At 36.9% G+C, this 25,866-nt stretch overlaps 1 protein-coding gene across 5 annotated transcripts in view; it reads left to right on the top strand.

The window, feature by feature from the left end:
- pcdh8.1 (protocadherin 8, tandem duplication 1) overlaps window positions 1-25,866 on the top strand; it is an 85,417-nt gene that overhangs the window by 12,451 nt on the left and 47,100 nt on the right. The gene's annotated exons all lie outside the window — the stretch shown is intronic.

Here is a 25,866-nt window from a genome sequence, read left to right as displayed (position 1 = left end):
GCACACAACAATGTTAAGCACTCGCAGAAATGCTCCCAAATATATTTTAAGGTCGCATATATAAAATTTCGGGAGCATATGCGACCAAAATGGTCGCAGTTTCGAGCCCTGTGTGCTGCGATAGGTGTGAATGAAGCAATAATATCCAGGTGTAGAGCTGCGCACGTTTCAGGCACACACAATCCAGCACACACGATCAAGGCAAACCATTTATAGTTACGATGGATTCTAATGTTATTAATGTCTTCTCAGACATCGTCATCAATATATTTTTTATATATATATATTGTTAAAAAAATATTGTGCGCAATAAACAATAGTGTATACTAGTTTACAAACATAGTGATCGTGAAGGGCGAGTGGAGAACATTGTTTCCGATCACTATTCAATATAATAGACTGAACATTCATCACGATCAGTCATTATTTATCTGACAGATTCAGTATAGCAGATACTCGTTTGCCGGCCTTGCTGACCAATCTAAATTGGGCAGGTTTCATTTTTATCATGGATTCATTATAATGAAGGAAATAATAAAATAATAGCAAGTTAGTATGTATAAGCTATAATACATCTTTATATGTAATGCAAATCTTTTTACATTTAATAAATGTATAACAACACTATATCAACATTTGACTCCAGCGATTGACTATTTATTTGCTTAATTTTCTACTAACTTTTTTATTAATGATTTGCCACATTAAATACTATAGTAATTTATAGTAATTTGTGGTAATTATTGTTGCTACAAATATAGTAATACAAACAAACTAACTGTTAATAAAAAAAAAATATATATATATATATGTATACACACACACACACACACACACACACACACACAGTTGAAGTCAGAATTATTAGCCCCCCTGAATTATTAGCCTCATTTTTTCCCCAATTTCTTTTTAATGGAGAGAAGAATTTTTTTCAACACATTTCTAATCATAATAGTTTTAATAACTCATTTCTAATAACTGATTTCTTTTCTCTCTGCCATGATAACAGCACATAATATTAGACTAGATATTCTTCAAGACACTTCTATACAGCTTAAAGTGACATTTAAAGGCTTAAGTTAGAGTAACTAGGCAGGGTAGGGTAATTAGACTATCGGTGAAAAAAATAGCTTAAAGGGGATAATAATATTGACCTTAAAATGGCTTTTAAAAAATTAAAAACTGCCTTTATTCTAGCCGAAATAAAATAAATAAGGCTTTTTCCAGAGGAAAAAATATTATCAGACACACTGTGAAAATATCCTTGCTCTGTTAAACATAATTTGGGAAATATTTAAAAACGAAAAGAAAAATCAAAGGGGGGCTAATAATTCTGACTACAGCTGTAGATATATGTATATTACTAACAGTTGCTATAGTTTAGTAAAAGATAAAGTAGTTTATCGGTTTATTACTATATTAATTTTAAATTATTAACTATAGTAATTAATTTTAATGTGACACATTATTGTTTGTTTTCTATATTTTTACTTCAAAACTATTTTAACTATGACAACATTAAGATCCTGAATTAATGTATACTTAATTCTATACAATTAGACAATCTGTTATGTTTTCTATGTGTATGTGGCTGAGTGGAAGACTGATCCGTCATTCGTCATCCGACTCGCGTTTATCTGCCGCAAAAATATTATAAATGTTCAGAACATCACACACTGTCTGCAGAAGCTGTTTTTGGAGGAGAGAGGCAGACATTATCACTGTGTTTACCCTGGCTCAGTCCCGCTTGTCACAAAGGTACAATACGAGACACACACACACGAATGAACGTTATGAAAACTATAGTTTGTTGTACAGTTGGCGGTTCTCTTCCGTTAGCGCAGTAGCACATCACGGCGTCCTGAGTTCGAATCCTGCCTCAAGGACATTTCCTGACCTTGCCTCCTTCTCTCTCTCCCACTTCACTTCCTGTCTCAATACTGTCCAATCTAATAAAGACAAAAAGGCCAAAAATAAATCCTAAAAAAAATTAAAAAGTCAACCGAACCAGAGTTTACGTGAACTAGACCCCAGACCACCTCTTGCAGGCGGACTCAGGTACGATTCACGGGTGCGCACTCGAGTTCAGAAGACGTTCACACCAGCTAAATGTACTGTACTCTGACATCAAACAAACAGGGTGCGGACCAGAAGTGCTAGTGTGAAAGCACCCTTAAATTGTGATTTAGTAGAACATTTCATTCTTTGGGCTCTATTTTGACTGACGCAGGGCGTCTCAGAATCCACTTTTGCTATTTTAAGGACGGAAAAATCCGTTTTGCGCCGTGGCGCATGATCTAAAAGAGTTGAGCTTATTCTCTTAATGAGTTACAGGTGTGTTTTGAGAATAAACCAATCAGAGTCTCATCTCCCATTCCCTTTAAGAGTCAGTTGCGTCACGCCATGGCGCATTTGCTATTTACATGATGTAAAGTAAGTGTAAGTGTAAAAACTGAGCATTTCCCTAGAGAGAAAACAGTTAAACAGAGCATCTGCAGCGCGAGAATGAGAGATAAGGCCTGTCATTATCTACTTTCACTTTCGCTCTCATGGATAGGGAAACCTTGTCCACACAGCTATCCATTAGCCTATACATAATTAATTTAGTTTGTTAAGTGCAAAGATTTGTTTCAAAACTATTTCTAAATTCAGTTCTAATTTCCAGCAAACGAATAAATGAATGTGTATGACAGGTGAATGAATGACAGGTGGGCAAATCTAAGCTTGTTTTTAATAAAAAAAATATAAATATGCAGATAATAAATAATACTGCTAATAATAATAACATTAAACAAAAGCAAATTGTTATGAATGAACTGAAAAAGCCCCCGAGATGAAGAAGCATGAAGGCAGTGGTGTTGAGATGTGTATATATAGGATGGAAAATAATATGTTTTGTAATATTTTAATGCTTATATTTATATCCTATATATATCCTTATTATATCATATATATATATATATATATATATATATATATATATATATATATATATATATATATATATATATATATATATATATCCCTAATTTATATATTTTTTTCATATGTAAAGATATTTGCGTATCGCTCTACATCTTGTGTGTATTAAGCAGTGTGTAAGCGAGGCGCACAACCAACGTGCTCTGCGCTGGACTTTAGACCGGCTTTGTTTTGGTCTAAAAATCTATTATAGTTTCTCAAAATAGCAACGCGTCAGCAATGTGCCTCAACCTTTTTAGACCAGAACGCTTATGGATGCACATATTGAGCGCAAATGCATTTGCTGTTTAAACAGCATGGCGAAAAACGTCAAAACGACTCTTACTCCAAGCTAAAACTAGCAAACAATAATTGCGTTGCGTCTTGCGCCACATTGCACCAGGTGTATAATTTATTCTTCAGCATTTAATTCTGAGCATTTCTTGCTGTTTCTTTTAATTATTTGTGACGTTTACTTGCAGTTTCTGCACGAAAAAGGTTTTTAAGATGCATGCATGATTTAAAGACATGCATGTTTTTTTTTTTAAGTTGTAAATAAATGATTGGTGTACGTATGTTTTATGAAAAAACCTTTTACACTCTTTCTACTTTTAAGATGTCATCTTTAATTTGATGCAAAATCACCAAAAATACTGGAGTACTGTTAAAAGAGAACACTATTCCAGCCTTTCTACTTGCCGTTTGTAATTAATTGTGATATCTGCTAGTAATGTCTGTGTGTAAAATGATTTTATTCATTTTTAAGACACGGTATTTTTGCCAGTAAATCAGTTATTGGCATACTTTATACAAGAAAATGCTACACATTAGGTGGCGTGGTTGAGTGGTTAGCACTGTTGCCTCACAGCAAGAAGGTCGCTGGTTCGAGCCTTGGCTGGCTCAGTTGGTGTTTCTATGCGGAGTTTGCATGTTCCTGCCTTGTTGACGTAGGTTTCCTCCGGGTGCTCCGGTTTCTCCCACAGTCCAAACACACGCACTGTAGGTGAATTGATTAACTAAATTGGTTGTAGTGTGTGTGTGTGTGTGTGTGTGTGTGTGTGTGTGCGCGTGTGTATGGGTTTTTCTAAGTACTGGGTTGCAGCTGAAAGGGCATCCACTGTGTAAAACATATGTTGGAATAGTTGGCGGTTCATTCCACTGTGGCGACCTCTGGAATAGAGACTAAGTCAAATAAAAATGAATAAATGCTGCACTGTAAAACCCAACAGTCAACTTTATCAAGTGAAATGAGTGAAGTTAACTTAAAATGCACTGAAAGTTAATTCTACTTATTTGAAGAGTTTTGAACTCAGTGTTGAAGGTAATGAGTTAATTAAATCCCGCATTACTTAAATAGAGTCAGTTCACAGTACTCGTATAGATTAGTTTTTTTTTTTTATCTCAAAATAAAAAAATTGCTAAAGGTTTGTAGAAATGGGTTTTCTGAAACGCTTTGAGTTGCCTTAACTTATTGGGTTTTACAGTACACAGTTGGTGTGAGTTCTTTTTTATTATTGGGTTTTACTGTGCTCAAATTGCTTCGTTTACTCAAATGAATTAAGTTCACTGAACTCATAAGGATTAGTTTTTGAACTTAAATGGTTTATTGCACTTTTTGGGTTTTACAGTGTACATTTTTTTAAATCAGATTTAATTATGACTTTTATTTACCCATTTTAAATTTATTCAGTTATTTGTCAATTTTATTTCTGCATTAATAGTATAATAGTAATACTATTAATAATTTTTTTAATATATAAAAAAATGTTTATTTTAGCTGTAAATATATTATTGGCATGCTTTTTACAAAAAAATACTCCCAGTTTTTATTTTTATATATACATGCATACAGTTTGGGGTCAGTTTTTATTAAGTGGGGTCAACATTTATTATTAAATATAAAAAAAAATGTAAAATTGTTAAATATTTATAAAAAAAAAGAAAATAACTGCTTTCTTATTGTATATAGTTTCAAATAAAATGATTACTCTTGTCATCATTGCTTTTACTATTACCATTAATAATAATAATAATAATAATAATAATAATAATAATAATAATTAATATTAGAGTGATTTCTGAAGGATCACGTGAGTCTGATAACTGGAGTAATAAGGCTGCAAATTCATCATTTTGTAGTACAATAATATTTCACAATTTTTCATTGTGTTCTGTATTGTTGATAAAATAAATGCAGCCTTGGTGAGCAGAATAAGCTGATTTTTTAAACATTTAAAAATCCTACTGACCCCCAAACTTTTGACCGGTAGTATAATATCTTAAATTGTCTTACAAAAAGCCTAAATTGTTTTTGCCTATTTCAATTCTCAATTATTTGTAAAATTCAATAATAGCTTCTGCATTTTAAAGATATAATTCTTTCAGCTGTAAATAAAATATTAGCATACTTTTTCACAAAAAAATACCTCATAAACTGTGTGCGTTCAGTTTCAAGTCCCCACTTAGACATAAAGGCAATCACACACATGCACACACACACGTACATAAATACATTGCATAAATTCTTTTTCTTTTTTAAATATTTCCCAAATGATTCAGGAATGTTTCACAGTATTTTCTATAATATTTTGTCTTCTGGAGAAAGTCTTATTTGTTTTATTTTGGCTAGAATAAAAGCAGTTTTAACTGTTTTAAAGCCATTTTAAGGTCAATATTATTATTAGTTACTAATATTAGTTTTGGATTGTCTCCAGATTGCTTAATTACCCTAATTTTACCCTAATTAACCTAGTTAAACCTTTAAATGTCACTTCAAGCTGTATAGAAGTGTCTTGAAGAATATCTAGTCTAATATTATGTGCTGTCATCATGACAAAGAGAAAAGAAATCAGTTATTAGAGATGAGTTATTAAACTATTATGATTAGAAATGTGCTGAACAAAATCTTCTCTATGTTAAACAGAAATTGGGGAAAATAAATAGTTGGCTAATAATTCTGCCTTCAACTGTACAATTTTAAAGTTTCATATGTAATTATGTCTGTCAAACATTTTTTTTCAATTATTTATGGAAAATTTGTAAACAATTTTGTGTAAAAACTTATGGTGCAGGTTTATTAGCTTTGTTGGTCATGTCAGAAATCATCATCAGCACACTAATATACATCTCTACACTAGTGAACACAACATACATGAGAGTCATAAGCTGTTTGGTTTGTTGAACTGGGCTCTGGAAGCAGATTGCAGAACGACATGCCAAGTCTGTGTCCGTCAGTCGTCTGCAGAGTCGGCGTCTCGTTGCTGCTGGGCTTCTGCTGTCCGCATACAGCATTCACAGCTCATGCAGAAGAAAAGCAGAGAAATGTGCAGCTCCGTCTGATCCTGCAATTTTAAGCAGGATCACTACGAGTCCTTTCTCAGTCCTGATAGCAGCTCAGAAGCAAAATGACAGGCCAATGAAGAATTTATTTGAAATCTCACCAGGAGCCGAGAGGAGCAGGGTATATTAGAGCGGCGGAGGGTTTCAGGGATGCAGTGTATTGGGCTCCAAATTACTTCTGATGCTTGAAAAGAGGTGCCAGTGAATAAAATTGGCCAGGAAATGGCTATGAAGATCTATAATTTGATTCTTTATTATGAATGCGCGAGTGTGAGTGTGAGTGTGTGTGTGAGTGTGAGTGTGTGTGTGTGTGTGTGTGTGTGTGTGTGTGTGTGTGTGTGTGTGTGTGTGTGTGTGTGTGTGTGTGTCTTTTGAATCCTGTTCAGTAAAAGCTAAACAGACTTGCTTCCTCAGGTTATTTTCTAGACATTTTCAGCAACATTTGCAGAGGATCAGAGTCAAACCCATATACTATATATATGCGTGAGATGTATAAGATGTTAATCGGGCGCCACGATTTTAGCTAAAATGAGAATCACGATTTTTTTTGCTTAATCAAGATCACAATTTTCTCACGATTAATGTAAAATAAAGGTTTATTTGAGAAGGCTGTTTTTATTATTATTATTATTATTATTATTCTTAAACATATGGTAAAACAACAATAATATTAGGTCTATGTGTAGGTCTACTGTTGATTAAAATGCTAAAATTTGTATAGACATGGAACGGTGGACTTGAACAGGCTCTAAATATGTCCTGGTTGTTAATTCACAGTTAATATGTTCAAATTAAAGTTGTTATTTACAACTTTATTATCTGTTATTCCAACGGCAATTCGTAACTTTTTGATTTAGTGGCTAATTCGTATTAATTCGTACAATCTAATTATTTATATAACTATTTATTGGCTCATCACCCAATGACGGTTGGTATTAGGGGTGGGGTTGGGTGCCACGCCTTCTTTTTAAAATCGTACATTTTCGTACAACTGAACTTGTATGAATTAGCCACTAAACTGACAAAACGTAAAATACTTACGTTTCCTCATGAGATCAGGCTGGTTATTCACAGCCTATGCAGGTTCTGTTAACGTAAGTAGACATGACGGGCATGTATGCGCGTTAGAGCTGCACGGTTCTGGCTAAAATGAGAATCGCAATTTTTTATTTTTCTTTGCCTAAAATTAAGATCACGATTTTCTCACGATTCTGTAGATATAAAATAAAGGTTAATATGAGTGGGCTATTAATATTGTTATTCTCAAACATGTGGTAAAACAGCAATATGCTTTGTGTAGCTCTACTGTTGTTTAAAATGCTAAATTTTGTATAGACTTGAAATGGTGGACTTAAACAGACTTTAGATTTGTCCTGGTCATTAATGCTGATGATAATTCTGATGTTGAATTATTGTGTTTGAGACATACGCTTATAATCTGTCATTTTCTGCTTAAATTCTGTCAATGACGTGATTTTCGTGAATACAGAAGACTGGATGGGTATTTTTGCATTTCGGCGGGTTTTGATTACTTGTTGAGCTGGAATCAGTCAGCTACATCTGGCAACACTGTGTGTGCTTTCGGTTTCATTTCCACTGCTAAGAGCGGTTAACTTCCCGCGCGGCTCCCAAACGATCTCTCTGTGTCACGAACTGAATGTTATTTACAACATTATTAACGTTACCTGTAATTCGTTCTGTTTACTAAAGTAGGCTTCATTCAGAGGCGCGCGCACTCGACCGCCCTCTCTGTGGTAACAGCTGACAGTCAGCTCATGTCACGTGTAATTTTGTGGTCGTAAATACATTACATGAAGACAGAAATGGCATTTTTGAGGTGAATTATATCTTAGTAATACAGAATGTGACTCTTTCAATATCATTTCGAGGTGTCCAAGTTGCTGAACAACGTATGTAAAACAATGTGAAGACTTGTGCAGCCACTTTCGCTTCTCTCCTGAACTTGAAATATGATTGACAGAATCGTAGAAATGCTAGATTAAGATCGTCTAGGGGGTCAAATCGAAATCGCGATCTTTTTACGATTAATTGTGCAGCTCTAATGCGCGTCCTCTCTGAGGTAAACAAACAGTCGTCAGCTTATATGTGATTTCGCAGCCACAGATACTTCATTACGTTAAGACAGAAATTACATTTTTTTTGGTGATATATACCTTATTAATACAGTATGTTTTATTTCAGCTATAATAAAAGCAGTTTTTAATATTTTCAAAACCATTTTCATGTCAAAATTATTAGCCCCTTTAAGCTATTTTTCCGGATAGTCTGCAGAACAAACCGTCTTTATACAATAACTTGCCTAATTAGCTGCCTAGTTCACCATATTAACCTAGTTAAGCCAAACGGTTACTTTACTAATTTATATAAATAACAATTTTTTTTCTTTGCCATGATGACAGTACATATTATTTTGCAATATACTAGACAATTTTGAGGGATGTAAACAAAAACAATGGTCCCAATGTATTTTCAGTTTTACATTGTTTTATTTTTAAAGCTTCTGAGAATCCAAAAACAGCCGCATATTGATAAATAATGTCATAATAGCTGTTTTAACATTAAGTTATGATCGAAATGCATCTTGCAGTTATGAAATAGTTTGATAACAAGCAGGAAATATTCATAGGCCAAAAACATGACCACATTAAAATGGTCTAGTCAGCTTAAAGTGGCATTTAAAGGCTCAACTAGGTTATTAGGACAATAGTTTGTTCTGTAGCCAATTGGAAATGTAATTTCTTACACTGAAAAAAGCATGTCTGCAAAACTGTTGCAAACAATTTATTTGTTGAATTTAAACAAACAAATGAAATTTAATACAATTCAACTTCATTTGTTTGTTTAAATTCAGCCCAAATAAATTGTTCACAGCCACCTAATGTAAAAAATGAGTAAATCCAAGGAATCATCTCTAATTTTTTTTTTAATGTAACATGGCTAATATTAATGAACACAGCAGTTTTTACTTTTGTTTTGTTTTAATTACCATTTTAACCAATCAAAAAAAAAAAAATAGACTTTCACCAGAATTAAAATATAATACTGTGGAAAATCTACAGTACGCAGCTCTTGTGTATGCATGGTCAACCACATTTGCATCATAACACTGCATCCCAAAATGCAATGCACTCAACATTCAGATTCAAGTGTGCTAAATGAACGGGAAGTAACGTCGGCCCCAGTGTTTAGCATTTCTGTCTTGACTCGTGTGATTTGGCTGTCAAACCTTAATGCATTTTTAAACTCATTTCTAAGCCTTGCAAGATTGTTTTTATTTTATTTTCTGCTCCGCCGTTAAACACGCAATATGATGAAATCATCTGACAGATGCGGCGAGGTCATGTGACAGCATTGTAGCATACTTTGATCTGACTGCTAAATGCATTTTTAACCATTTCCAACACATGGAAAATGTTGATTTCGGATTCTGCTATTAAGCATGCGATGGCATAATGAGACCTGACAAATGCACAGATAAAACTCAAGCATACTTCTGATCTTATTTGATCCCACTGCCGATTTTAATGCGTTTATTGAACCGTTAAGGCATATAAAATGTGTGGAATATTTATGCTCTGTTCAAGCATGTGCTGATTTATACATGCTATGTGTTGAAACCATCTGACAAATGCAGTCATGGGACAAAATCGGGGGTCACAAGATGTTACATGTTACAGCAAATTAAATGAAATTATTTTATGTACATAAAAAGCAAGTAAAATACCTGCTTGAATGTTTCAAATAGAGTTTCTGACAATGAAAGGGGAGGATATGAGTAAAATAATGATCCATCATCATTCAGCACAGCATATACCGTTGAAAGCAGAAGTTTACATACACCCTAAAAAAAGGAACATAACCATGTTTTAAAAAATGTCTAATGGTAAATCATACTAAACGCTTACTATTTTAGGACCGTTAGGATTATCTTAATGATTAACATTTGCTAAATGCCAGAATAATGAGGGAATTTTTTTGTGATCATTTTTTATTCATTTCTAGACAGGCAAAAGTTTACACACATTTGCTTGGTATTTTTAGCTTTGCTTTTAAACTGTATTACTTTGATCAAAAGTTTTGGGTCTCCTTCCACAAGCTTCTCACAATAGTTTGCAGGAATTTTGGCCCATTCCTCTTGACAGAATTGGTGTAGCTGAGTCAGATTTGTTGGCTGTCTTGCTCGCACAAGCTTTTTCAACTCTGCCCACACATTTTCTATAGGATTAAGATCAGGGCTTTGTGATGGCCACTCCAAAACATTCACTCTGTTGTCCTTAAAGCACATGTGAACTAATTTGGCAGTATGCTTAGGGTCATGGTCTGTTTGGAAGACCCATTTGTAGTCAAGTTGTAATTTCCTGGCTGATGTCTTGAGATGTTGCTTCAGTATTTCTCCATACTGTTCTTTCTTCATGATGCCATCTATGCTGTGAAGTGGACCAGTCCCTCCTGCAGCAAAACAGCCCCAGAACATGATGCTGCCGCCCCCATACTGCACAGTTGGGATGGTGTTCCTAGGCTTGTAAGCTTTCCCCTTTGTCCTCCAAATGTAACACTGCTCATTATGGCCAAACAGTTCAATCTTAGCTCCATCAGAGCACAGGACATGTCTCCAATATTAGTGTTTTCCCAGTGTAGTTCAGCAAATTGTAATCTGGCTTTGTTGTTGATTCTGGCTTGTTGATTCTCCATGTTGTCACACAAGGAAGCAGTGTGTTTGAGCTTTTCCTTCAATACTATTCTACAGTTGTGCCTCACATTAACTCAAATGTTGTCAATTAGCCAATCAGAGACTTCCAGAACACTGACATCATCATCTGAGCTATTCCAGAGGCAGAATAATCTTATTGTGTGTAAACTTGACTTTCAAGAAGAGTTATAACAATTTCTCAAACAATATCTCTCTCATTATTCTGCTATTAAGCAGAACAGAAACACATGTGATCATCCTCACTTACCTAAAAGAGAAAAAGTTTAGTGATCTCACTTTATTTAAATGGTTATGTGCCTTATTATACAGTGTATGTAAACTTCTGCTTTCAACTGTATATATGCAAACATTAAGGAATACTACTTATTGAAATATATCAGAGAATAAGAAGTCAAACTACATTGGATTCTGTTTGAAATTATAAAGATTTCAGGTGACAATGATTTTTGCATATTGATATAAACAGATATACACTACCTGATAAAAGTCTTGTGGTCAATCCCAGTTGTAAGAGCAACAAATATTAACTTGACTTCTAGTTGATCATTTGTAAAAGTGGCAGAAGGTGGATTTCTCTGCTGAATCATCTGTTGATCTGCATCCCAATCATCACAAATACTGCAGAAGACCTACTAGAACCAGCATGAAGCCATACTTCTCATAGAAATCAGTCAAGTTTGGTGAAGGAGAAGTCATGGTTTAGGGTTACATTCAGTATGGGGGCGTGCGAGAGATCTGCAGAGTGGATGATCAACATCAACAGCCTGAGGTATCAAGACATTTGTGCTGCCCATTACATTACAAACCACAGCAGAGGGACAATTCTCCAGCAGGATAGCGCTCCTTCTCATACTTCAGCCTCCACATCAAAGCTCCTGAAAGCAAAGAAGGTGCTTTAGGATTGGCCTGCCCAGTCACCAGACATGAACATTATTGAGCATGTCTGGGGTAAGATGAAGGAGGCATTGAAGATGAACACAAAGACTCTTGATGAACTCTGGGAGTCCTGCAACGCTTTCTTGCCATTCCAGATGACTTTATTAATCAGTGATTTGAGTCATGTCAGAGATGTATGGATGCAGTCCTCCAAGTTCATGATGGAGTCAGACACAATATTCATTCTGTCTCCACTGCAGCAGGACTTTATATTCTATACTGGACATTAGAGCTGTTCAGTGATGAGACTTTAGTCTAAGCAAAGTCAGACCTTACTGTTCTAATGAAATCATCGGAAATCAAGGCATGACGATATTTTATTTTGGCAAATCAAGTGTAATCTAGAGGTCTTTGCCTTTCATATGAGCCACTTCTGACACCAAATGATCAACTAGAAGTCAAGTTATATGTAATTGTTTTTCAATACCATAAACAACAACAACAACAAAAAAAGAACAACAAACAAAACTTGATATTATGTTTGAATTATTATTTACATTTCACAGGAGGGATAATAATTTTGTTATCTGTTAAAACTGTATTAGCAGTTATATTAGCAGCAGTATTATTATGAAGTCTTTTAATATGTCCTGAATATGTTGAAGAAGAGTTTTGGACGTATACAGAAGTCTAGACATTTTTGTCTGTCTTTAGGAAACATGGTAAAAAAAAAAAAAAGCTCATAAAAAATTGAATTAAGCAAGACACATTCTATTAATGCAATATAGATCGATCATCAGACAAAATGTAATGCATTTTAAAGGCATTAATAAGGCATACAAAATGTTTGTATTGCCTTTAGCCATTCACTGAATGAAATAGGATGAGATTATTTAATGCACACTGTTCTGATTTGTTTTCAAATGATTTTCCTCACCCTGAGGTTATCTAACATGAAGGTGACTTTTTTTTCTTCAGTAAAGCATTAAGAAGATTTTGAGCTGAAGTCATGATTCATTATGATTCATATGAACAAATCAATGCTGTTGCAGTAAACCAAAAACACAAACTGAGGAAACAAAATTAATACTGGTTGCTCTCTACTGAAATACTGAAATCGTGCACCTCTGAAATGATGCTTTGCTCATTCAAAAGTGCAAAAAATCCATCATCACAGTGCTTCAGTTATATTGTTGTTGTTGTTGTTGTTGTTGTTGTTGTTGTTGTTGTTGTTGTTGTTGTTGTTATTATTATTATTATTATTATTATGCGACACAGTGGCGCAGTGGGTAGCACATTAGCCTCACAGCAAGAAGGTCGCTGGGTCGCTGGTTCGATCCTCGGCTCAGTTGGCGTTTCTGTGTGGAGTTTGCATGTTTTCCCTGCCTTCGAGGGTTTCCTCTGGGTGCTCCGCTTTCCCCCACAGTCCAAAGACATGCGATACAGGTGAATTGGGTAGGCTAAATTGTCCATAGTGTAGTATGTGTGTGTGGATGTTTCCCAGAGATGGGTTGCGGCTGGAAGGGCATCCGCTGTGTAAAAACTAACTGGATAAGTTGGCGGTTCATTCCGCTGTGGCGACCCCAGATTAATGAAGGGACTAAGCTGACAAGAAAATGAATGAATATTATTATTATTATTATACTATTATTATTTCCTTCACTACTGTCTTGAGCATCTGTCTGCACTACCAAAGAGCATCTCATACCTCTAAATAGCCCCTTTCACACATACACACCTTTCCGGAAAATTACCGGCAATTTTCCGGAAAGGTTGTATGTGTGAACAGGCCCTTTTTGAAAATACCGGTAAATTCGTTCTGGCTATTTTCCGGAAAGAGAAGTTGTAACATTACCGGTAATTTGCCGGAATGCTGCGCTGTGTGAATGCAGAAGGAAGATTGCCGTAATAAGCGCGTCCACGTCTAGAACGGGCTGATGTGAGACACCTGCTTTAGCCAATCACAACAGTCAGACGCATTCACGTGCGCGCGGTTTATGACAATAAAAGCCTTTGAATATTTTTTCCAAACACCTTTAGCTGCTAGATGTTAGTCAGATAATGTTTCTATGTTCCTTCTTAATGCTGTGTAAATAATTATCGATAAAATGTTTATGATAATCCGTTGTTTGTTTACCTTCAAGCTTTGCGTGTGGCCGTGAGCGCCCATAGCGCCAGCACACACACATATCAAAGTGTTTCCCTATGTTTTCATTGGAGTTGTACTCAATACTGATCCACCCGAAGAGTTTGTGATGTAGTCAAATGTTTACAAACACAAGCGCAGCCGTTTAGAGGTCATTTCTGGTTAATGATGTCAGAATTTACCGGCATTTTGCGATGGATGTGTGAATGCTCTTTTCCGGAAAAATTCCGTAACGTCCTCGTCTGTGTGAACAGCGTTTTTTTGAATATACCGGTAAAGTAGTTCCGGAAATTTTCCGGATATTTACCGGTATCACTGTGTGAAAGGGACTAATGTCACCGCATCAAAGTCCCTTTAAGGATAGTCATCTCATGCAATCTTTTAAACGCCTCTCAGGCAGTATACTTGGGCATTCTGTTTAAATGTGGAAACAACAAATTCTCTAAAACTACTTGCCAAGCTTACAATTACATTTCATATTACGAAAAACCGATACAATTAAACAACAGCTGTCCCTTTAGTTTCATTTCTAAATGTTCGCATCAAACAAAATTTGCAGAAACTCATGTCTGGTCCGAGCCCCTCCCCCCAAGAATTGTCATTCAATAGCATTCGCTGATTGGTTCCTGTACTAGAAGGTGGGCATTATTTGACAAGTAACGATTGCTGATTGGTTGCTGTACTTGAAGGTGGGGCTTCATTCGCACAGAATCACCAAGAGGTGACACTCTAGTGCGATTTTGGTAAACAGCCACTAGAAGGCGTGGTGGCCATTTCGGAATGAAAACTATTTTAAGTCTGTAAAATAAACTATTAAAAGTGCTGATGATTGTGATAGTGAGTGTTGTATTGCCGTCTTTCAGGTTGTATCTCAGCTTTAATGCGCTTTTTAAATAAATAAATAAAAAATAAAGCAGCTGCTTGCCATCTCGACAGCAATAAGATCCAATGGACAGCCGATCGCTTTCACTTCAAAATGGCGGAATCCGAGGCTGTTGCTGGGCGTTGCTGTTGCAGTGGAACGTTCTATTGAGTGTCATCTCTTGGTCCTTCTAAGCTCTTTGGCCATATCGACAGTTACATTGTTCCATATTCAAAAGTACACGAGTGACATGACTTGTGTATTCTATAGTCTTTGACCGCGTTCATTAGCCCCTTTCACACATACAGACCTTTCTGAAAGGTTGTATGTGTGAACAGCTCCTTTTTGAAAATACCGGTAAATTCGTTCTGGCTATTTTCCGGAAAGAGAAGTTGTAACATTACCGGCAATTTGCCAGAATGCTGCGCTGTGTGAATGCAAAAGGAAGATTCCCGTAATAAGCGCGTGCACGTCTAGAACATGCTGACGTGAGACGTCTGCTTTAGCCAATCACAACAGTCAGACGCATTCACGTCCGCGCGGTTTGTGAGGATAAAAGCCTTTGAATATTTTTCCAGACACATTTAGCTGCTAGAAGTTAGTCAGATCACGTTTATATAATCTTCTTAATGCCAACTGTGTAAATAATCATCGATGTGATGCTTATGATAAGCCGTTGTTTGTTTACCTTCAAGCTTTGCGTGTGCCTGTGAAACAGCCTATGAGCGCCTGCACACGCACATATTATGAACATCTCGACATGCGAAAGTGATCCTGCGAAAGTTGTTCACAATATTGATCATTCACAGAGTTTAGTTTAATTTAGTCAAATGTTTACAAATACAAGCGCAGCCGTTTAAAGCTCATTTGTGGTGAATGATGTCAGAATTTACCGGTATTTTGGAATGGATGTGTGAATGCTCTTTTCCGGAAAATTTCCGTAACGTCCTCGCCTGTGTGAAAAGTGCTTTTTTGAATATACCGGTAAAGTCGTTCCGGAAATTTTCCGGATATTTACCGGTATCACTGTGTAAAAGGGGCTATTGCGTTTCATCTTCGTCTTCTGAGGGGCAACTCATTTATTAGAGAACAAAAAGGACCACAGTGGCTTCTCCTCACACACTCAACTACATTTTTCTGGCTGATATCTGCTCCAGTTTATCAGGAAGTGATGATTTCGTTCTGGTTTGTTTCTCATTGGATTGAAAGCTGCTTTACTTCTCAAATGTTTTATGCAATATTCCAGTTTCACACAAGCCTAATTCGCATATTTGGATGGAAACCCATCGACTCATAGCTAGAAGTAGTCTTTAATGTTCTACTGTAATATAGAAATCATGCACATCTTAAATGGCTTGAAGGAGAGGAAGTTAACAGGAAATGTCCTGTTTCAGGGGATCTTTCTCTTTAAGAAAATAGCAGCAGCTCAATGCAATTCAGTGTATAAATAGTGCATCTTTCAGTAAGCAAGTCCTCCATTCAGAGCAGCATCAGTGAAATGGTGTCAGACTCTTGCTGTATTTCTTGGAGAGCTGCTAAGATTCCACACGGGAAGCATGAATATCAGAAAGCAGGCTTTGTTCTGCTGGGAATGACCGGAGCGCTCATGCAAAGAGTTCAGCTCACTTTGGGCAGATTGAAAATATAATCACTGGCAGAAATGTGTCTGGTGGATTTCTGCAGACTGAGTGAAGCGAAAGATGAGAAATGTGGAGAGAGAGAGAGAGAGAGAGAGACTGATGAGCCCTGACAGAACAACATCTCTCTCTCTATATATATCTATATGTATACAGTTGAAGTCAGAATTATTAGCCCTCCTGTATATTATTTCTGTTTAACGGAGAGCAGATTTCTTCAACACATTTCTAATCATAATAGTTTTAATAACTCATTTCTAATAACTGGTCTATTTTCTTTTGCCATGATGACAGCACATAATATTTGACTTGATATTCTTCAAGACACTAGCATTCAGCTTAAATTATACACTGAAAAAAAATATTCAAAGATGATTCCTTGGATTTACTCAAATTTTTTTTAAGTGGTTGTGTGACTGTATGTAGGCGCTGGGATGCTGAAGAATACTGCGAGTCAGGTAGGTGTGGTCACTTAAACTTCTTTTATTTTCCTGGGACAAACACAGCACCAAAGATTTAGTTGGTTTGCAGCTCTGGTGATATCAGTGTCAGCAGGGAGGCTTCTCAGAACTGCTGGTACATTACATTTCGTCTAAACTTACACATTGTGATGTATAGTGGTTATAAATGTAAATAAAACATACATGAAAATTAAATAAAACTGCCTCTACTCATCTCTCATCCAAATCACTATTTCAATACAGTAAACTTTAGTGAAAATAAACAGTAAGCTTATGTGACCAACACTTTTTTTTAGAAAAGGAACGACAGAACAGAATAAATACTCATAAACAGCAAAACACATAATTCTAGCACATGGAATATGTAGCATATGTGCTACAGCTAACACAGAACATCACAAAACAGTAATTAAACATACCTTGGACAAACACAGCACCAAAGATTTAGTTGGTTTGCAGCTCTGGTGATATCAGTGTCGTAAAGTGAAATAAACAGAGTTTAAACGTTTTACAATTGCCTGATAATTAATAACTCATAAGACAAGCGATCACCAAAACAGCTTACCAGCAGAGAGGCTTCTCAGAACTGCTGGTGAATTACGTAGCAACGCCCCCTACTGTGATGGACGCTATCGCAGGTAAAAACCAATGGTAAGTGTTCCCAATTGAACCATGAATTTAATCCTTATTTTAACTCCGTTACAGTTGTACACATTTTTTTGGCTAAATTTAAACAAACAAATTAAGTTGAACACTATTAAACATAATTTGTTTAAATTCAACACAAATAATTGGTTTGCAACAGTTCTGCATGCAACACTTTTTTCGCAAATCTGACATTGTGATATTTAGTATTTCTGTGATATGTATTGCCATGCGAATACAACTTTATTTGGAAATAATTCATCATTTTAGGTTGATTGGGGACATTTTTTGTAGGGGAATGGATCTTAAATAATATATCTGTAACGAAAGGGCTGACACTGAGGGATTCATTTGCAGTATATTTATTAAATACAGTTTAATAAAGACAAGCACACAGATGTAATGCGTGTGCAAACTCACATCAAACACAGTGTTACGTTGCAGGGTTGTCGGCAGGTAATCACAGTATGAATGTTCAGGCATGGGTCTGAGGCAGGCGGCGAATATCAAGGTCGGTGTTTAGGCTAGAGTTCAAGGCAGGCGGCTTGGATCAAAGTCGGTAAGCAGGCAGAGGTACAAGGCAGGCGGCTGGCAGGACGAAGTCGAGGAGCAAGGCAAGGTAAGGTAAGGTAAGGTAAGGTAAGGTAAGGTAAGGTAAGGTAAGGTAAGGTAAGCACCGGGAAAGCAGGCAGTGTAGTGAATCGCACAGTAGTGTTAGCCGGGGCAGAACAAGACTTCGCAATGACTGAGTGTGTGTGTGCTGCTTATAAGCGTAAGCGTGGGTGATCAAGTGGATGTGCTTCAGGTGTGCAGGCTATCAGTGTGACGTAATGGAAGTGGATGACGTAATGGTTAATGGTCCGGGGATGGTGACCTCTGCTGGCCAGCAAGGGGAATGACTAGGACCGAGTCGGTGACGATAAAACAAATAACTTACAAGCATGGATAGATGAAATATAGCAATGATAAATGTGAATAATTGTTTTCTGGAGAGTCTAATAGCATTCAGGTACAGATAATTGAACAATCAACACTGCATCGTCTTTATTGTACGTAGTGTAATCTTTATTAAAGTTAAAAACGCTAAAATTTATTGTGGCCGGATATTTTAAACTCTGAAATGTTAAAATGTTGTTCTCAAAGTCACAGGCCTTAAAGGGATAATTCACCCAAAAATGTATTCTGAATTATTTTGTCTGCCTCTCAATTCAGTTTAATTCACTGCATTGGCATGACATACATGGGTACACATTGCCAAAGTGTACATAGCATGGGTAAAACACAAAATCGATAAAAATAATACTAGTAATGACAATATTGATGAAAACAATAACCACAATAATAATATATAGTAAAATGGAAAGGAATATACACAGTATACATATAAAACAATACAATAAAACGTACATATATTCTAAAAAACATAATACAATAATACTCTCTCTCTCTCACTCTCTCTCTCTCTCTCTCTCTCTCTCACTCTCTCTCTCTCTCAAGTTCAAGTTCAAGTTGCTTTATTGGCATGACATTAAGTACAGTATTGCCAAAGCACTGCAAATATGAAACATTAAAACCATTGAAAAATTAATAGTAATAAAGATAAGATCTCTCTCTCTCTCTCTCTCTCTCTCTCTCTCTCTCTCTCTCTGTCTCTCTCTCTCACTCTCTCTCTCTCTCTCTCTGTCTCTCTCTCTCACTCTCTCTCTCTCTCTCTCTCTCTCTCTCTCACTCACTCACTCTCTCTCTCTCTCTCTCTCTTCAACTTGACTTTTCTGACACTGGAGGTCACAGCTGTGATGGAGAGAGGCTGAACTACAGAACGAAGAAGCCTTCAGCACTTTTGTCTTTTAACAGACATGCTTTCAAAACATTCTTTACGAAGCATTTATTCCAGCCCAGTGATTTATATCGAGCTTATTCATTTATAACTATTTCAGGATTTCATAACCAATTTAAAATTTTCACTTGCGCATTTGTAGACATTTAGGCTATATTTGATAACAAGATCTTTTATTGATCTGATCAATAATAATTATATATTTGTGTATATATATATATATATATATATATATATATATATATATATATATATATATATGTGTGTGTGTGTGAATTTATTTGACACTTTATTAGGTACACCGATTGAATCTCTTTTTATCTTCAGAACTGCCTTAATCCATCCTGGCAGAGATTCATCAAGGTACTGGAAATATTCCTCAGAGATTTTGCCCCATATTGACGTGAGAGCATCTCACAGTTGCTGCAGATTTGTCGGCTGCACATCCATGATGCTAATCTCCCGTTCCACCACATACCAAAGGTGCTCTATTGGATTGAGCTCTGGTGACTGTGGAGGCCATTTGAGTACAGTGAACTCATTATCCTCTGACCTCTGGTATCAACAAGGCATTTGCTCCCACAGAACTACCGCTCACAGGATATTTCCTCTTTTTCAGACCATTCTCTGTAAACCCTAGAGATGGTTGTGCGTGGAAATCCCAGTAGATGAGCGGTTTCTGAAATACTCAAACTCGATGGCTTCGATTACATTGGGAAAACCGGCGACCGCTGCAAACTGTGCTTTAATGTTTGGCTGGTAAAATGCCTGGTATGGAAACCTTATATACCTGCTAGACATGTGGATGATCCCGTCCCATACAGCTGCCATTGCACGGCTCAGATACTTTGCAGTGTGCAATTTAACACAATTGCCTCTAATATTCGCCAATGGAAACAAAACAAACACACACAAGAAATGTGCGTAAGCCAAACATGAAGTTGGTGTGGACCAACGCACACTCTAACGTTCATTTCATCGTCAGTAAATAAAAAACTTGAGCGTGAAACCTGGCATACGCAAAGTTTTTGTGCATACGCAGCGTTGATAAATGAGGCCCCAGGTCTGTTGTGAGCACTTTTAGCTTAGCTTAGCATAGATCATTGATTCTGATCATAGATAAATGATCGCGCACACTCAGTTTCACGTTCATTCGGATTTTCAAAGAGAATATGCTTGGGATGTCGTGTACGCAGTGTTTCATACATCTGAATTTTTTTCTGCGTACGCACATTTAAAGCTTTGTGCGTACGCAATGTTTTAGTATGATTTCAACCCAAGTCTTCGTACATGAGGTCCCTGGAGATCGGCTGAATGGATTTAAAAAAATGGTAAAACTCCATTCTTTAACTGTTGGAGAGTTGTAAAACGAGCCTTTATCTAAAGAATAAAGTGGCATGTTCCTTAAAGGGCCATGAAACCCCCCCATTTCAGCAGGGTGTTTTCACACCCCTACTTTGGAAAAAGTCAGAAAAGTGGGCGTGTCCAGCTCTGTTTAGGGGGGAGTGTTGGAGGAACTAAAGTGGGATGGTGTGGGAGTGTCTATGTGTGCACGCGCGAGTTTCAGAGTCAAAATACACAATCACACAGACAGGAGAAAGTGATGGTGTTTAACCTACATGGACATCTGTAGTCGAATTATTTGCCAAATTATTAAATGTTGGACTTTAACTGCAGTTTGGCTCTTTCATTCAGGGAATTCATTCATGCCTCTCGCGACAAACGAGATATTTGATTCGAGGAACTGCTGCAAGCGTGTATTTTTCATGCAATGTTTGATACCGCACGGCGAATGAGAGAAAAAAAAACTCCGCATTTCCCGGAAACTTAGATGCACACGGCAGGTAGCGTCAGAAAGCCGCGTGTGTTATTCCGGTCACAAAATGTGGTGCTAACATTTCTGCACTCAGTGCAATAGTTAACTTAATTCGATACGAACAAACTGAAAAAAAACAAAGAGCACTGGTCGCTCACTTACCAAATCTGTAGAGACAGGACAATCACCAGCAACTAGAGCCGCGTCTTTATGGAGAGAATACTACAAGCAAATACAGATTTCAGCGTTTGCACATGAGAACAGCTCTCAGGTAAACAATAATCCCCCTTAGACACGTAAGTTATTGTTGTCGAGCGTCGCGTACACTGTTAATCCACACATGATCCAGATAAGCTCTCACAGAGAGAAAATGAAAACGAAACTTAACGGCAGCAAACTATAAAAGCAACACTTCACGCTTGTTTTGCCAACACAACATGGCATCTTTGTGGTGTAAACACTCTGACAGTAATGAATATTAATGAAGTTGCACAATAGAGCGCGCTGATTGGTTTGAACCAAGCCTTACTCATGCATTAATGCAGCACACTGTAAGACGTAATAAGACTCACTCTGGCACAGACGTCCAGTCTGCACGCTGGAATACACGCTATTATCTCATAGCCGTGACGCAGCTTCAAAAATTAGTTTCAAACAGGAAGTACAAATTTGCTTGAAATAACGCAAAAACAACCAATTTACACTTTTTAGTGAAATATAGGTGTCCTAATAGTGTTTTTAGCAGTGTGGGACACATATACCACTGTCAACAGCTCAACACATGTGTTCTGGTGTTTCGTGACCCTTTAAAGTTTACATGCTGTATGTGCTGAAATGATCTGACCTCTTTCAGAGGACGCGGCACAGCGAGCAGGTTAAAATATTTAAAAAACAGTTTCTGCAGCACTCCGAACAGAAAGTCAGCACACTCCGCTGTTCAATATATTCATAACTTTCTGGGCTGATGGGGCTGTTCTGATAAGCAGGTGCATAAAAAAGTCTCTCCATTTATAAATGATAGAGTGAAGGAATAAATGAGCGCGCGGTGGCCTCTCGCCTGCAGCGCAGACCAATACAATCCAGCCGCAACATCATTTCTCATTTAGACTTTCCTCTGCTCTTTGTGTTTTACAGTCAAGGACAGAACAAGCAGATTGAAAAGGGCTGTTTCTCGTCGCTCAGTCTTGTGTGCATCTGTGTGTGTGTGCTTGTGTAAAGCATGAAGGTATTTAAATTTGGTAACATGTTTTACTCAGCAGATGGTTACTGAAGAATGTAAATAGCAGGTTCAGATGTCTTAAAACATGCAGAAGTCCATAAAAACAGCTTGTTTGTTTGTTAAAGTATTAGAAATAATTCACTAAATGAATATTTATGATAATGTAGTAATTTATTCAAGTCAAAATTTATGTCTAAACAATATGTTAATTGACCCTTCGCTAAGCCCCGCCCTCCTTAGTTACTGTTGCTACGCCTGTCAAGCTTTCGTGCCTGTCACGGCTTTTACAATGTGTGTGCGCCGCTGTCAGACATTCGGGATATAATGTCATTTTTGGCGAACAGGTGAGACATCTGAGAAAGCCAGACAAAAAAGGACTGCAGTATGCATTACAGGGGTATATTCAACACATAATAGGCAACCGATTAGAGAATAAATCAATCAAAATTGAAGCTAGCTTAGCCTAGCCGCTTCATATGCTAACCATTCAACAGCTTAGCTCATGCACAGCAGGAGAGGGGAAATTTAAAAATAATCTAATAATAACTAATTAAACCGTGATTTCTCTAGTTTTAGCCAAAAAGCCTGATAGACTATTGTTGTGCAATGAAATATAGCATTAATAACCGACCAGGAAACACGCATGTACAGTGCTTCATTCATTTATAGAAAGAACAGCCAGAAAGGGGAAACTGATGGATTTGTTCCAGTACTGGGTTGCGGCTGGAATTAGGGCTGGGCTATTGTTTTCGATTAATTTGAATTTACGTTTTGACGACGATTTAATTTTATATTAAATCTAGAAATCGCAAATTATTTTATTTTTTTATTTTAATTTTTTTTTATTTGCTACATTATAATGGCACCAATGCGCTTTGGTTCACTCTCTGTATGAAGCAGGTCGCACACCAGAAGCGCCGCTCGGCGACGCAACGCGCAGCCCCACACAGCGTCATGGATTTTAGAATTCTAAAAAGAATTCTATACACACCGGAGCCGCCCAGCCACGATTCACGAAGCAGTTCATATTTTAGCCGTGCCACAGAGCGCCATCTGATTAGTTTCGTGTTAAATATCATGCGAATGTGCGCGTCTGGTGTGTGATACTTTAAACAGTCATGTGCGCGATGTGTTGGGGCGCTTCTGGTGTGCGACCTGCTTGACTGCCTGTTAAAGCGTGAAGTCATGTAGGATTTTACTTGTTGCATTAGTCTGAGACACGTCTGTGTGGATTGTCAAGACATATTCCCTCATCAAGTCGATAAACTCGATCTCAACATGTATGAAGGACGTAAAACACTGCCATGTGAAAAACCACGCCGATCTTAGTTCGAACCGCGCTGGTATTTTGGTTTGAACCATAGACTGTAAAATATAGGTTTGAACACGAGCAGAGGTGAGGGCCTGTAGCAGTGATAATGAAAGTACCCGCCCCCATGACATCATTTAGTGGACCTAGTTGAAAACCAGACAGATCAGGCAGCATAATACAGAGAGTAGAGCAAAGCACATCAAATGATTGGTATTTAAAATGGGAAAAAACAAAAATAGATTAAATATATGATTTTATATTAGACACACATCTGGTGTTTGTATTTGCTCCTGCTATACGTCCACAACTTCACACATTGGGTTAAATTAGGCTTTAAAGTTTCCATGTTCAGTCCTTTACTTCCACTGTATCTTTTTAAGAAAAAGGCAGCAGCTTTACAACCTGACATTCAATCAGAAGACAAAGTCAAAGCCGAGCTGACAGCCAATCTTTTCTAGGCTTAGCAAAACTTGCAAAAAATAAAAATACCTCTGTATTCCTGCAACTGCAATATTTACACATGTTTTTTTATTAAATCTTCTGTAACGATATTCAACTCCTGAATTTGTTTTACATTTATTTACACCTTGTTGATCAATTTATGTATGGCATGGCCATTAAAAATACAATGTTCCTTAACCAGATGGTTTTTCAAGTTACTTTTAAAGAGAGTGTTACTTCAGTCATGTTGTTATAATGTTTTAAGTTGACTACTTACAAAATGAAAAAAAAATCGAAATCGTGAATCGGTCAAACTTTATAAAAAACCTAGATTTTTTTTTTTTTTTTTTTTGCCAAATCGCCCAGCCCTAGTTAGAATAGTCGGTGGTTCATCCCTCCATGGCGACCTCTGATAAATAAGGGACTAAGCCATAGGAAAATGAATGAATGTATGACTAATGCTACATCCTATGCTAATAAGGGAGAGATGACCTCTGATGACCCGTACAAAGGGAGAACGTCAATCAAAGTTTTTCTGCAGACTGTTTTTATCAAGTCTGATTATAAAAAAGATGATTTAATTCAGGGGTCTCAAACTCGCGGCCCGCGGGCCATTTGTGGCCCTCAGTGCAATATTTTGTGGCCCGCGCCGACCGCTGTACACTGACAGAATCAGCGGAGCGGGGAGAGAGAGCGCTCCCCGCTCCGCTGATTCTATCTGTACACAGCGGTCACTGGCATTCCCCGCCCGCCGTGTAAACAAAGGGGCGGGGATGCCGGTAATGTCACCACGTACCCCGCCCCTTTGTTAGACGATGTGACGGGCGGGAAGTGTTAGGAGGGAACTCGCGCCGGCCAGAACCAAGCTGTTCCCGCCCCTGCCTGCCACTTAGCTACCTATCTGCAGCCTGCCACCTACCTAGCTACAGCCTGCATCTTATATACATTATAGGTAGATACAGACTGGTACAGATTGATGTGACTGGAGTGGGGTGGGGGTGTTTTATTTATACATACACTCTAAAAAAAAATTCCGTAAAAAAACGGTAAAATGTACTGGCAGCTCATTACACAAATATTTTACCGTAAATTAAAAACGGAAAACTTCTGTTAATTGACAAGTGTGTCCAAATTAAAAAAACTAAAAAATATCCGTTTTTTGACAGTTAAACTACTGTAAAATAACCAACCATTTTATAGTAATTTAAGGGTTTTCTATATAAAAAAACGGTTATTTTCTGTGTTTTAAAGGGTATACCAACAGTAAAAAAGCGGAAATATTCTGTGTTTTAATAGTATACCTACTGTAAAAAAACAGACAGATTCTGTGTTTTAATAGTATACCTACTGTAAAAAAACAGACAGATTCTGTATTTTAATAGTATACCTACTGTAAAAAAACAGACAGATTCTGTATTTTAATAGTATACCTACTGTAAAAAGAGGTGTTTTTTGGGTTTTAATAGTATACCTACAGTGAAAAAATTAACAGATTCTTTGTTTTAATGGGATACCTACTGTAAAAAATAATTATTTTACTAATTTAATGCTCTTCAAGCAGCATAGAAATGGCAATTGGTAA

The sequence above is a fragment of the Danio rerio genome, chromosome 9 (assembly GCF_052040795.2).
Source record: "Danio rerio strain M-AB ecotype USA chromosome 9, GRCz13ab, whole genome shotgun sequence".
In the NCBI taxonomy this organism is placed as follows: domain Eukaryota; kingdom Metazoa; phylum Chordata; class Actinopteri; order Cypriniformes; family Danionidae; genus Danio; species Danio rerio.
This window is presented reverse-complemented; position numbering and strand designations above follow the sequence as displayed.